The sequence below is a fragment of the Salvia miltiorrhiza genome, chromosome 4, assembly GCF_028751815.1.
Source record: "Salvia miltiorrhiza cultivar Shanhuang (shh) chromosome 4, IMPLAD_Smil_shh, whole genome shotgun sequence".
NCBI classification, from domain to species: domain Eukaryota; kingdom Viridiplantae; phylum Streptophyta; class Magnoliopsida; order Lamiales; family Lamiaceae; genus Salvia; species Salvia miltiorrhiza.
The window spans coordinates 8212542-8227846 of record NC_080390.1 but is presented as its reverse complement, the minus strand read 5'-3'; the positions used below and the strand labels follow the sequence as shown (position 1 = coordinate 8227846).

General features: G+C 38.5%; 1 long non-coding RNA gene across 1 annotated transcript; it reads right to left on the bottom strand.

Moving 5' to 3' along the window:
* Window positions 1–9736: 9736 nt before the first annotated feature.
* On the bottom strand, window positions 9737–13865 carry LOC131022571 (uncharacterized). Its single transcript, XR_009101341.1, has 3 exons — window positions 12499–13865; window positions 10580–10646; window positions 9737–9976 (listed from the first exon to the last, which is right to left on the bottom strand). It is a non-coding gene; the product is annotated as an uncharacterized LOC131022571 (long non-coding RNA).
* Window positions 13866–15305: the final 1440 nt, after the last annotated feature.

Below are 15305 nucleotides of genomic sequence, written 5' to 3'. Positions count from 1 at the left end.
ACGTCTTCAGCAATCCCAAATAAGATAGGAGAAAAATGATCTCCCTGTCTAACTCCACGAGAGCAAGCGAAATAACCAGTGAGACGGCCATTGTAAAGAATGGAGAGTCTAGCGGAGCTGAAGATAATAAAAATCCAACTGATAAACTTCTCATGATAACCATTCGCTCGAAGAACCTGAAAAATGAAGCCCCAGTGCAAAGTATCAAAGGCTTTCCTGATGTCAATTTTACAGGCCATATTGACGCCCCGATTAGTACGTTGCATGCAGTTAAAGCCTTCCGAGCTAAGCATAATACAATCATGTATGTTCCGTCCGCTTATAAAACCAAATTGATTGGTCGAGACATGGGAATTAGCGACAACACTAAGCCTCGAAGCAAGCACCTTGGAAATAATCTTAAAGAGGAAATTTGAGAGGACAATGGGCCGCAGATCAGCCACAGTGGAGACGACATCTTTTTTGGGGATGAGAATCATAGTACTAGCATTGCAACCACCAGGCAAATAGGAATGGGTGAAAAATCTTTGGACCGCCAGAATGATATCAGTCTTGATCGTCGTCCAACAAGTATGAAAGAACGTGCCAGAGAAACCATCCGGACCTGGCGCACTGTTAGCATCCATACTAAAAACCGCGGCAGCGATCTCCCCATCATCAGGAATCCGGATGAGCACAGCATTTTGAATTGCAGAAATAGACGGCGGAATAAGAGCGTCAATCTCTAACTGATCGGCGAGCGCTCCCCCCTCATCAGTAAAGAGCTCAGAGAAATGACTAACAATGTGTTGTTCAATAAGGCCAGGATCGTAGACATCAACACCATTAATATTCAATCTCGTGTGAGTATTATTACGCCGCTTAAACTTAGCGAGCCTGTGAAAGAAAGCGGTGTTTCGATCACCATCCGACAACCAAGTCGCGCGACTTTTTTGTTGTAAAAGATTACTCTTTCTGGAAAGCGCCACATTGAGTTCCGCCTGGAGATGCACCTCTTCGTTAAACAAATCATCTGTGTAACCAGTATCAGCAATCTGCTTCTGAATGGCCAACAATCGTTGTTGCCATTGTCTTAAAGCAAAGTCGACATTCCCAAAAACCTCCCTGTTCCAAACCCTAAGCTCAGCACGAAGCCTTTTTAATTTCAACATAACCCGCACTATAGGACAGAGGGCATCAACCGGCTTCATCCAAGAAGCTTCGACCATTCCGCCAAAAGAAGGGTACGTCACCCACATATTAAGGAAACGGAACTGGCGCTGACCAGACTGCGTAGTCCTGCGGCACTGCATCACCAAGGGAGAGTGGTCCGAAGTGAGACGAGGAAGAGCCGTGGTGATAATCGAGTCCCAGAAATCAGCGAAGCTTTGAGAGAAAAGGGCTCTGTCAAGCAACGATTCCACGTGATCAGGCAAGAAATGGCGACCCGACCACGTAAAACGAAGACCATCAGTCGGCGACTCAATGAATTGAGTAGCGTCAATAAACGAACAGAAATCCACACAGGAACCACGATGGGGAGCTATAAAACTAATACGTTCATGAGCTCCCTTGACAGCATTGAAGTCACCAATGAACACCGTGTTACCCGAAACAAATCTGAGAAGATCCTGCCAAAGAGAACGACGAGAAATCTGATCGTTTGCCCCATGAACAACAGCCACACGAAAATCCATCGATTGCCAAAAGCAATCCACCACCACCACCTGATCAGAGGAGAAAACCGTAGTCGAGACCACCGAGGGGTGAGTGAGAACCCAAATGTTGGAGCATCTAGTACCACGACAATTTTGATAAACCGGAATAAGATTGAGTGACGTCCAGAAAGAATGTCGAACTTTGTGAAAAGCCTTCTTAAGTTCGAGAAGACCCAGGAGAATGGGAGAGAATGAGCTACAGTGCTCCTTGAGAAGCCTCTTGGATTCATCCGTCATCCCGCGGATGTTCCAGGCAAGAATATTCATAAAGAGTTATTCAAATGAGTGAAAGAAGCCTCGCTCTGTTCCACTTCATCAGCCCAGCTTTCATTAGCAACATTATCCATGGCAATAATGCAATTTTTAGGACTATCGTCGATGACAAAGTTATGAGCTTTTTGTCCGGTGTCATTGGCGTGTCGTAACCGGCTCTTTATGCTGTCCTGAGCCTGCTTAGAGATCTGTTGGGCAGCCTTGATCGCTTGCTCCTTCTTCGGAGGCCGTCCACGTTTTTTGACTGCCGGTGCCTCTGCTTGAATCGGGGCTTTGGCAATGGCAAGAATCTGCTCAAGACGCTGAGCCTTCAAAGCGTTTTCCAAAGCTATGGAATCCCTCATTTCCTTTCCAACATTACCAGGAACACTATCTTCCGCAATAATCTCTTCATCCACCTGTTCTTCTTCATCAGAGGAAGCCGTTGAGTCAAGAATTTGCACCGGCCTTGTAATGTCTTCAAGTAAGTCTGGTCCAGACCTGGCCCCAACCTTCTGCCCTTCCGAACTGATCTCATTGAGCAGGTTAAACCGATTTTCGCTGAGAACGGGTGAGTTTCGACGGCTGTCGACATGCCCATCTTCCTTTTGTTTCCCCATCATCCTCCCCGGGCTGCTATTGGCATTATATTCCTCCGCGTTCCGTTGTGGAGAAGGACGCAAGTACATAGTTTCATCTCTCGAGTTAGTAGGGTTTGAGTCCTGTTGTAAAGAAGCATCGCTGCCTTTTCCTTCTTGCCTTTCCTCGCTACCAGCAGTCTGATCCTTCTCAGAAACTTGTTGCCAATGCTTGTTTAAATCAGTGGCTTTCGGAGGTTGGTTTCCATCTTTCCGTGAGGACTCACCAATCAAAGATTTTCCTTTCCGACACTTCTCCGCAGTATGACCTGTAGTTTTGCATCTGGAACAAAAAAGGGGCAGATATTCATACGTAAATTCAACATGAAAAGCAATATCATCACCATCCACAAGGAGAGTATTGGGTAGAGGTTTAGACATATCTACTTCAATAAGAGTGCGAGCGAATTGACCAAAGTCTCTCTGAGCTGAAGTTCCAGGGTGGCCCACGAACCTCGCAATGCCAGTGAGGACTTCAACATTCCAGTATTCGATAGGCAGGTAATGTATCCTCACCCAGATATTGGCCAGCGAAGAATGCTCCTTGAAGGGATCGAAATTTTTCGTCCATTCACGAATCCGCAAGTGCCCACCAGACACTTCCCAAACCGCTTGAGTTTTGGCTTTTAGTTTATCCTCCGCAGTAGTGAAAACCATCGTGTAATATCCCTTGCCTAAGGGAATTAGTTTCCAGGAGGCTTCAATGCCCCATAATCCTTGCAACTCTTTCTTCACCATCATAGCAGTTTTAGGTTTTTCTCCCTTTTTAAGTATCAGCCGTCCAGTCAAGGCATGAGAAAATTGAGCAATCTCCTTCCGCAGCAGTTCTTTGGGGATTTTGAGGGAAAACTGGTCGCCCTCTTTGGTGGGACGAAGGGCATGGTACCGGTGGGCAGGTAAATCCGGCCTTCGCGGAGCGCGATTAGTAGTTATATCAGCATAGGACCGACCATTATGATTGTCATCAAGAGTAGAGCCATCGACGATTTCTTTCCCACGTGAACTGTTCCTGGCAGAAACACCAGCGTCCCCGCGTGGAATAAGAGCAGCAGCATCGTCGTTCATGGAGGAAGCCTGATGCGGGTTTGGAGCAGCAACAATCGGTTTTTCGAGCGTAACTTTCGAACGTGGGGAGAAGTTGTTGGTGAGCGAAGGGAGGTTCAGGCCTCCCGCGCCCGAGGGGCCAAGAGAACTGTCGCCGTTAGACGCCATCGGACGGAAAGAACAGCGGCTAGAGGAAGTTTACGGTGGAGCTAGGGTTAGGGTTTTCATCGCTCTCATGAAATTCCACCTTTGATGTTGAACATTATACTCTTTTTTCTTATTATTTTCATTTGTTGATAAAAAATAAGTACATGTCATTTTTTCAAAAAGTTTATATGATTGTTTAATTATAATAATTTTAAATTTACATATATTAATAATTTTAATGCAATTAAGGAGAAGACAATTATATTGATTCATTTTAGAACTTTATAATTTTAAAAGTGAAATTTTTAATAATTTTAATATACATTTGTAGATGAAAAATTAGTCAGATATTTAAAAATCATAATTTAAAATATTATATAGATTTATTTAATTTTTGATAATTTGTTTAAAATGAGATTAAATTAAATTAATTTCTTTATAATCTATAAATTTAATTATTATTATTATTATTATTATTATTATTATTATTATTATTATTATTATTATTATTATTATTATTATTATTATTATTATTATTATTATTATTATTATTATTATTATTATTATTATTATTAGGGTTAAGTATCAAATTCTCCCTATCAATGGCGTCCCTATCGCGTACTGGACCCTATAGTCAGGGTAAGCGCTGTTTACTACCTCAACGTGGCAAAATCGAACCAATTTCCCCCCGTCACTTAACGGAGCTTAACACCATTAGAAATATTATTATTTTTTTATTTTTAATTAAGGTGGCCCCAACTCGCCTTTTCTCTCTCTCTCAAGAGTGAGGGTGCGGCATGGTGGCTCTGCCCGCTACTGCCATGTCAAGGACGCAGAGGAGAAAGAAGGCGATGAGAGATAAGGAGTAGGGCTGTCAAACTGGGCCGAGAATGGCCCGGCCCGGCCCGCCCGTAGTTTTGGCCGGGCTGGGCTAGGATTTCCGGGCCTCCCTGGCCCGGCCCATGCGGCCCGCCAGGTCACGCGGCCCACGGGCCAAAAAGCCCGTCGGGCTTTCGGGCCCAAATCGGTCCGTCAGTATATAAGGTGAAAATTTCAAAAAAATTATATCTCCTCCCAAATCCCAATCGGCCAATCCCAATGGACCCAACTCAATCTAAGTCCATTTCTTCAATTGACGACAATGACGAATCGAAGTCTAACTTAGGATTTAAATTAGCAATCAACAATCAATATTAAATTATTTTTACTCGAAAGATTTATTTATTTTTGATTATTTTTGGTGGTTGTTATTTGATTCTAATTGATTTGATTATTGTATTAATTCATTTGTGAATAAATCGTTTTCAGTTTTTGTTGTTGTTTTTGCAATTAGTTTTTGTTTTTTTACTTGTATTCATATTGTTTACATTTAGTTTTAGTCATATTTGTTTACATTTAATTTTAGTCAATTACGTAATTTAGGTGTAGATTGTTTAAGGCCCTTTTTATTTCATCGAATTTATCTTCAATTTTTTTCTTTAAATTTGATTTAATTTATTAATTTTTGGAACTATATATATATATATATATATATATATATATATATATATATATATATATTAATTTATCAATTTTTGGCCCGTTTTGGCCCGACCCGCCCGGCGGCCCGTATAGGGCCGGGATGGGCTTCAATGTTCGAGGCCCGCTGAAATTTTGGGCCGGCCCGACCCGGCCCAAAAAATTACCTTGACCCGCTGGGTTGGGCCAGCCCGGCCCGGCCCGCAAGGTTTGACAGCCCTAATAAGGAGGCAGGGGCTAGGACGCGGCGGTAGCTCGGAGCTACTGTCCGGTCGAACGAAGGAAGAGGGAGACCAGGGCGAGAGGCGGCGGCAGCAACCTTCGTTGCTGCTCGCCGGAATTGAGAAAGAGGCGAGCTGGGGCCACTTTAATTTAAAAAGAATATATATATTCTAACGCTGTTAACGTTTGTTAAAATACGGTCGGGGGAGGGGGGTGATTGGTTCGATTTTGCCACGTTGGGGTAGTAAGCAGCACTTACCCTGACTATAGAGTCCTGTACGCAATAGGGACGTCATCGATAGGGGGAATTTGGTACTTAACTCTTAATATTATTATTACTACTACTACTACTACTACTACTACTACTACTACTACTACTACTCATTAAATTTAATATTATACTATTTGAGTTGATAATATTGTTATATACCCCACTCGGTTTTCTTTATGCAGGTTTTAATCAGGCCCGACCCTGTAACACCATGTACTTTTCCTTATGTTATGAGATAGTGTCTTAACACTATTGAGAGTACTGAGATGACGAGATGTGAGATTTTTTTTTTATGACCAGATAAGACAGATTGTCTTTTAAATAGAGATACGAGTGGACAAACCAATGATAGAGTTAGAGTGATGAGATTTGAGAAATGAGTTGAGTTAGAGATGCTGATTGAATTGAGTTGAGATTTTATTTTATTTCCGACTACCGGGAATAGAATTATCGGATACCGAGTTATCAGAGATTGACTGTCCTATTAAGAAAATAGGAATAATGAGTTTGACATAGAGTTGAGAAAGACAGAGTGAGAACCCTTGATGAAAAGAGTCGGTCAGAGAGACGTTTAGTTGTCTGTGTTTGCCGACTGCTTTGACGTGATATTATGTGAATTTACGTGACTGATTGACGATGTGATTTTTGTTACGTGTGTCTTTATGAGCAAGTTATTATGATTTATATTTGAGGACTTTAGCACTTGGAATTTTGATTAAGTTTCCAAAGCAAGTGCGGTTTATTTTTACCGAGAAATCGAATGATGCCGGTTTATGAAAATTTTTCCTAGCATAATATTTTTAAATTATTTTTCCTATGAAGAGGAATATTATAATTGAGCGAGTGCACTAATATTAGTGCTATAATTATTTTATTTGGTCACATGAATAATTATGCTATGGTATTTTATTAATGAGTAACATTTCCATAATTATTATGATTATTATTCAATCACCCTTCTCACATTATTATTTTATTCTTTTGAGCATGTGCCTAATTACCCACTTGCCAAGTCGATTAATTGAGAGAGTGTAGAGATTAGAGAGAGAGATCAAGGCATTTAATGCCAAATATTCCTTAAGATTTGCCAAATCTCTCTAAGATTACCAAATCCTCACAAATCTTGCAAAATATTTCTCTCTCTCCCTCCACCCCATTTTCGAGCTCTCTCTCTCTCTCATCTCTCACATTTCCACCATTGTCAACCATTAATGAAACCTTCGAAGCTTCACAAAATTATGCCAAACACATAAATCACCTTCAAAATCTTACCTAAATACCTCCTATCTACTTGAATCCAAGAAGATCCTTGAAGATTGGTTTCAAAGTTAGAAACAGAAAGTGTGAGTTTTGGTGTAAGTTTGGGTAAGTGATCTTTAAATCCATAGATATAACTTGTATGATGTTATATGTGAGTATTTTTTTTGGAAGATTGAAGCAAGAAATCACCCTTCCTTTGTTTTCCAAATTTTCGAAAAAAATGGGTCTCAACCCTTCAAAAAATTTTCTTTTTCTTTCCTTGATTTGGGGTGAAAAATGAGATCTATGTGATGTTTGGTGATGATTGATGTGTGTTGTGAAAGGCTATGCCTTGAGATGTGAAAGTTGGATGAGTTTAGTTTACCCAAAATTTGGGAATTTGTGAGTTGATGTATTAAGTGATGAATTGATGATGAGAATGAGTCTATGAGATGTTTATGATGATTATTGATGGAGTAGATTGAGTATATGATGTTAATTGATGAATTTGAGGTGAGTTAGTTTAATAAAATTAGGGATATGTGTATCTATGCCCTAAATTGTAAATTGATGGTTTATATGTGAGTTTAAATGGTTAAATTGATAGATCTATGATTAGATTAAGGTTTCATGTGTGTTTATAAAATTTCAAAGAGTTTAGTTTAATAAAAATTAGGACTTTCTTGCCTATGTGTTAATAAGTGAATTGGTTTAGGATATATGTAATTGAGCATGGTATTAGTGTCTAATTATGCTTGATTACGTCTTTTGTTGGCTAAGTAAAATTTTGACTTAGTTTAGTTTATATGAGTTTTTGAGTTTTCATATTTTGAGAAGTTGATGAATGATATAATGAGGTCTAATTGCTTTATGACCATTATGTGAACGTTTGCCATGCTTTATTAAGAGTTTACGTTGATACGTGAGTTTTTGTTAGAGTTTAGTTTGCATGATAAAAAGGGAATCTATGTGTGCATAATGAGCTATATGATGTATGAGATCATGTTTGAGTATTTGAGTAATTTTGAGCATGAAAATGAGAAGAGAATTGAAATGATGCGTTCGTTGAAACGTTTTCCTTGAGATTTGAGTTTAAGATGTAAGAGAAGAGTCGAGATTGAGTATGATGAGTATTATGTTGTGCTTGAATGTTTTTTAGTGCTATAAGTGTTTAAAATGAGCTTTGATGAGTTTGCTTTGAAGGAATGTTGAGTTGAGCATGTTTGCTTGTGTGATTGAGTTCGGAGTCATTTTCTTGACGCACTGACCTACTGTTTTAGAGGGGTTTTTGTTACCCAAACACCATGAAACTTTTATGGTAAGTATATTTGAGATTTTTGAGCATTCCGGAAATTTCAAGTAATTTGGACTTCGTTTATTATTTGTATAAAATGTAAAACCAAAACTGCTACGTTCTGCCGAAATGTTTGGTGAGTGGCCAATAGAGTCACCTTTTCCAGTATCTTTCCCTAACGTTTTGGAAACCAAATTTTTATTGTTAAGACATGAGTGTCTTATCTATGTACCCACTAAATTTCAGACCTTTTTGACAACGTTTACTATTTTTCAAAAATCAAAGCTTTCGATTGCCAAAAACTGCCGAATATAGTAGACTGTAGTAAAACAGTCATATCTCCTAAAATACTTGGAGTTTTTAATCCTACTTTTTTTAAAATGAAACTAGACTCAAAGAGGTTTCGTTTGGTATAGCTTACGACCCCAGTGGAGTTCTGCACCGAGTCTGGTGAGGTTTTGAAATCGAGTCAGTGCAGAGTGAAGGTTGTTTTTGACTTGTCTATGTGTGAATTTTCATATGCTTAAGTGTTTATGCTTGTTTTTGTGCTTGATTGCTATGAGTTTGATCCGAGTTGAGAGTTAAGTTGAGAGTAGGACGTGTGAATCCTTAGAAGTTAAGTATACCTAGGGATTGAGTTTTATTGGGTAAATAGACGTTGAGTGAGAAGTTATAGTTTGAGATGAGATTCGTTTTAGTAAATGAGTTTCTGACTAAGGTTTGTTTTATCACATGAACCTTCGATGACGATGATGATGATATTTGAAGGCCCGAGCGAGACGAAGAAGTAAGTCGCCTAATTTCTTTCCAGGATTAGCGAAGGACTTCAGGTGGGCAATATTTTGAGTATACATATATCATATGAGCTTTCTAAAATGATTTGATGATGTTATGAGTTTAACAAATGTTTTGAGATAAACGATGTTTGAGAACTGTTTGACTTGCCAATTTTTGATGTTGAGCTTGTATGTTACCCTCTACTGATGAGATGAGACGAATTCGGATCCTGCCACAAGCAGGGTTGTGTACACAGAGGTGACCGTGAGCCGTCTTCAGGTCAGCCGGTCACGGTGCTTGAGAAGGAGGCCTACTTCTCAGTACCTTGATTATAATGATGAGTTGTAGATGCGGTACATACATGTCGTTTACTTGTCTGCAGACACTTATTTATGATGTCAATTATTAAAACTGCATGCACAGATTCATTTACGCTAACTTTATTCCTGTGTATGGCTGAGATGTGGCAAGTTTCAAACCTATATGTCACAGCCCGCCCTAACTATGGATAGTTAGGCCGAGTGATCCACGACTAGGGATGGGGTTAAAGAAGAAGGGGAAGAAAAGGGGCGTCATTTATAGCCGTAAAACTTACTCATCTTAATAAAACTCGTCATTTTTATTCATTAATACTCAATTGAAAACAGTCTATGAAAGACAGCATAAAACTTAATTAATATCATTAATCAAGTTATACATCGTATGAAACCATTCTCTTAAGACTCAAAGTATGACATAACATACTATAACATCAACAACATCTTGCAGCGGAAAGTAGCTAGACATATGTATGAAGACATATTCTAGACAGGTTAACTATTTATTAACAACCCTGGAGACTCCGCTCATTGCAGCACCATCATCACATCAGCTCAACCTGCACATTTAGAAAACATATGCAGGGCTGAGTACAAAAGCACTCAGTGGGCATGTATGCCTAGGTATAAAAATACATGCTTCAAAACTGTAAATTGTCATGCCATCATAAACAGTACAGCAAGGGAGTTTTTCGCTAAAAAGGCCCAAGCTTACTAAGTTCATTTGTGATTCTTAAAGTTCGTCTGATCAGACTAAGTTCTTTTGTAATCTATCATATCTGAAACTGTGTGCCGGAGAGGTGGCCACCTCTCACGGTCACTTGACCGGCCAACCCGCTAGATGACTCACGGTCACTGGTGTACACTAGTCCTGGCAGGATAGCTATCAACTGCTCAGGACCCGAATTCGATTGCATCATTGGCAAAGCCAAAGCAGATAGATATCATACTAAAATTTAAACATTTTATGGCAAGACAATACTTGAAATAACTTTAACTCAAAGATTTTGTCATGAAATAACTTGCTCAAAGGTAGCATTAAACTCGTTTGATAGATATATAAAACTGAAATTAACAGTTAAATCATCTCATGCATTCATTCGTATAAGAGGCCTACGACAAGCAGGGGATCTCTATATACGTATAGTAAAAGTAATGCCCACCTCGTTGTGTCTCTGTATCAATGAGTAACGTCACTCTCTCCCTCAAGTCGTTACTTCCCAAAAGGACCTTCATCGTTATGAAGAATTGGTGAGAAGTTATAAAAGAAACCTCGATTAATAATCTAATCTCTTTTATGAAACATTAGTATCTCTAATGTTCATCTCTCTTGATTGTTAATCAATATAACAATTATTATCTCTCGTCATTACTCATTAATTATAACATCCTTATGTTATAATTAGCAGCGCTTCAATTAAAAGAAATATTTAACACATCGAAAAGTCCACTTTCTTAGCAGATCTATTCGCTCTCATCTCGTCTAATTAACCGATTAGAAAGTTAAACTTCCCATTAGGCATGTATTTGAGTCACGGGTCAACAAGAATTGACTATGCTCAAATTCTAATTTCACTAAAAATTTCGGCATGACCTATTCATATATAATGTCAGTCACGAGATTTCAACGCGTGAATCTCACTACGTGAACTCGTCTCTCGACTCAAAACTTAACATCTTGACATCTTTTCAACGCAAACCAAACAATTCAAAATCATCAAAACTCTTTATCAGTAAACTATCATTTATACTCGACACCAATTGTTCGAGTGTCAGATACCAACATTTATGTGCGTTAATCATAACTCTCACAACTCACACCATTTAGTCATATCGTATCATCCATCAAAACAAATATAATCAAGTTGTTTTCTAGAAAGTTTTGCTGTTTTTGTGTCATCTTTAAAAATTCATAACAACCAACTCAATCATCATAAACTCTCATACCAATTGATCTCAAAAACTCCATGAAGTGTAGTTCACTCTAAAAATGGTAGTTAACCAAAAAGGTTAAAGGTTTTTGGAGATATTGCTCTTTTAGTGCAGGCTGTCAAGGATTGACAGTCTCTGCCAATTTTGTTTAGGCCATTAGAAACCAAGGCAAACCTTAATAAAATTCCATCAAATTTAATCAGCCAAAACTAAGGTATCCTTGAAGATTTGGTTAAAATTTCACAAGAGAAAACGTTCATATGATCTGCCAAATAAACAATGAAACTCATACACTTTTACTGTTGGAAAAATATGACAGCAGAACAGGGCATTTTTGAAATAATAAACTGCTCTGTTTCAGAGGTCATAAAAATCGAAATCTTATGTTTTTAGAAAAGTATTGAAGTCTAGTTTCGTTTAAAAAAAACGGTGATGCAAAATCCTTCATGGATTAATAGATATAAACGTTTTTGTAAAGTCTACCAATAGTTGACAGATTCTGTCAAGGATTTTTCAAAATATCTTTAAAATAGCAAACATCATCCAAAAGACATGAAATTTTGCAGCAACGAAATACACATATCATAGATAAACATACTAAAATTTCAGAGCCATCAAGCAATGAAAACTCATCGAAACATAAGCTTGAAGCTGCTGTAAAATTTTGACAGAATTCCAGTTTTAATTTCGTTCAACAATTATCATCCATAAATTGTAAATCAATTAGCATGCTCATGTGATATCGTAGAACACATATACGCAATAATATTCATTATGTAACGTCTCAAACTTCACGAATTTAAATAATCATGCTCTAAAAACTTATACAATTTTCGTGCTTGGAAAAATACGAATTTAATATATATCGATCCTAGCATACCCCTAAGCACAAATATCAAGTCAAAACGATCAAACAAAAATCGAAAGACAAGCTAATATGTGAAAAACGGGGCTGCCCTCATGGGTTTCATAGCTACGGTTCGTTCCGTTCTTACTCTCTTCATTAAACATGCTCAACATCTACCCAAGAACAACATACTAAAATTTCACGACGATCCGACGTCGTTTCAAAATAAAGTCGAGAATCGACGTTTTTCGACGTCGACGAAAATCGAAAAGAAAACCATCAAAACGTAGGTAGAGATCTTACCTACTTAGATACGTGATCGAAAAGATGATCGGCGCTCGTCTCGGTGCTCAAATCGAAGGTCAAAAGCTCCGTCCAAGCTTAAATGGAAAATGGCGTGTGTAGTGTGTGTTTTAGGTGTTGTGTGTGTGAATATGTGAGTTGTGTGTGTGGTGTGGGCTGATATAGCGTGAGTTAGTGAGGGGAAAGGGGTTTTGGGAGGTTTGGGGGTGGTTAGGGGTAGGGTAGGTTAGATATTTAGGATATTAACCCGTTAGTCGTTAAATATCTCGTCTCGTCTCGTTTTAACAACTAACAACCCATACTCTTTGTTACTCGCCCTCTCAACCTCTACTCACTTTCATTGCACTCGTAATTCTATATAAATATAGAAAACGCAAGCTCGTTCTCAAAATTCTGATAAACGAGCTCGGTTCGTTTATCGAGAAATCCCGATTTACTATTCACTCGTCGTCCAAAAATAAAAACTTTCATTATTGGACTTGTATCGAAAAACTAAGAATATTTCTCGACGACGTGCACGTAAGATTTTGAAAGTCGACAAAAAGACGAAATAGCAGTATTTTACTATTCATCGTCAAAAAGTCAAAATTTTCAAAAACGTCTTAACGGACTCAGATCTCACTTCCGAGTTCATCGTTCTCATTCAAATAATTATCTCGAATTATTCAAATACTCAAACTCAAATACGGATATAAAATCCCACATCATTCTCACATCATCGAAAGAACATCTCAACATCTTAAAAAAATAACAAGAAAACTTCATATAACTCCTCATCTATTTACAAAGTAAATCAAACAAGGGATCTAAACCCTAATTACTCAAACTCAAGCAATTAAACACGTCATCAAAAGCCCGGGTATTACATACCCTCCCCCTTAAAATAAATTTCGTCCCGAAATTTGTACCTCTTGTAAATGTTTCAGGTACTTCTCTCACATCTTATCCTCAAGCTCTCTTTCCACTTCTTTCTAACTATCATATCTCCATTGGACCTTATCCAATGCAATCGACTTATTACTCAATTGCCGAATTTTATGATCTAGCATCATCTGAGGTCTCTCTTCATAACTCAAGTCTGGTTCTAAGATCATTTCTTCTTAGTAAACCACATGGTTTGGGTCGAAAATATATATCCTCTCAATTGTGACACGTGAAACACGTTATGCACATTTCCAAAGCTAGGTGGCAAAGCCAACCTATACGCTATTGGACCTATCTTTTGCAATATCTCGTAAGGACTTATAACTCTGGGTCTAAGCTGTCCTTTAACTCCAAATCTATTCATCCCCTTTGAGGGTGAAACCTTCAAGAAAACTTTGTCTCCTATCTCGAAACTTTGTCTCACATCTTATAGGCAAACTCAATTAGTGGCAACACATTCTCCCGATGTACTCCTCTATCAAGGATAGTAGTTCTTATCATATCTTCTATCGCGTGCTATGCTAAAATTCATCCTTGTACCCAACTCTTTCTGTAACTCATCCATAAACGTGATGACTTTTTTTTTTTTTTTTTTGATCTCTCTCTGAGGTGATCTACACCGGTACTCAAAGCAATCTTATAATCTCACGAACGTACAATTGTGCTAACTTATCTGGTCCATACGCGATTAGGATCGGTATGAAATGTGCAGATTTTGTTAGTCGATCTACAATCACCCAAATTGCTGTATTTCCTCTTTGACTTTTGGGTAAAGCTGTCACAAAATCCATCGCTATGTGATCCCATTTCTACTCGGGAATCTCCAACGGTTTTTAACTTCCCATAGGGTCGTTGGTGTAATGCTTTCACTTGCTGACAAGCTAAGCATCGCTCTACAAACGAAGCTATGTCTCGTTTCATTCCGTCCCACAAAAATCTCTTTTTTTTTCCACAACCTGATACATCTGTGTGCCTCCTGGGTGGGCGGTGTAAGGCGTGTCATGAGTCTCACTCATGATCGTATTCTTAAGTTCATCATCGCGGGGAATGCATCTTCTCCCCTCAAATAAGATAGCATTGTCTGATTTTTTTTTTTTTTTTTTTTTTGTAACTCTTGAGATCTCCTGCTCTTATCCTTTCTCGTAACTTGTTCATTGTCTCATCTTTCCTTGTGCTTCAATCACCATTTTCCTCAAACTATGCATCGTCGCAACAATACTCGCTATCGTCCCTGGTGGTTTTATCATCTCTATCCTCATCTTGTCAAAGTCCTTTATAAGCTCATCCTCTCTCGTGAGAAGACATCCTAACTTTGACGAGACCTTTCGGCTCAATGCATCGGCTACTACATTGGCCTTGCCAGGGTGATAGTTAATGTCGCAGTTAACATCCTTTACTAATTCGAGCCATCTCATTTGCCTCATGTTAATATCCTTATGCTTGAAAAAGTATTTCAAAGTTTTGTGGTCCGTGAAAATCTCACATCTAACTCCGTAGAGATGATGTCTCCAATTTTTTTTTTTTTTTTTTTTTTTTGGGCATGCACAACGGCTGCAAGCTCTAAATCATGCATTGGATAATTTATCTCGTGGGATCTAAGTTGTCGTGATGCATAGACTATAACTCTTCCTTCTTGCATCAAAACACATCCTAGCCCATTCTTTGACGCATCTGTGTAGATGGTATACTCTTTATCCATTTCCGGGACTAGCAGCACTGGTGCTGTAGTCAATTTCCTTTAAGCTCTTAAAAACTCTCTTTACACTCCTCTTTCCAATTGTACTTAACTTCTTTTCTCGGTCTTGCTATCATGGAAAATCCTTTAATAAACCTCTGATAGTATCCTGCTAAACCTAAAAAGTTGCGAATCTCGTTAGGCGTAG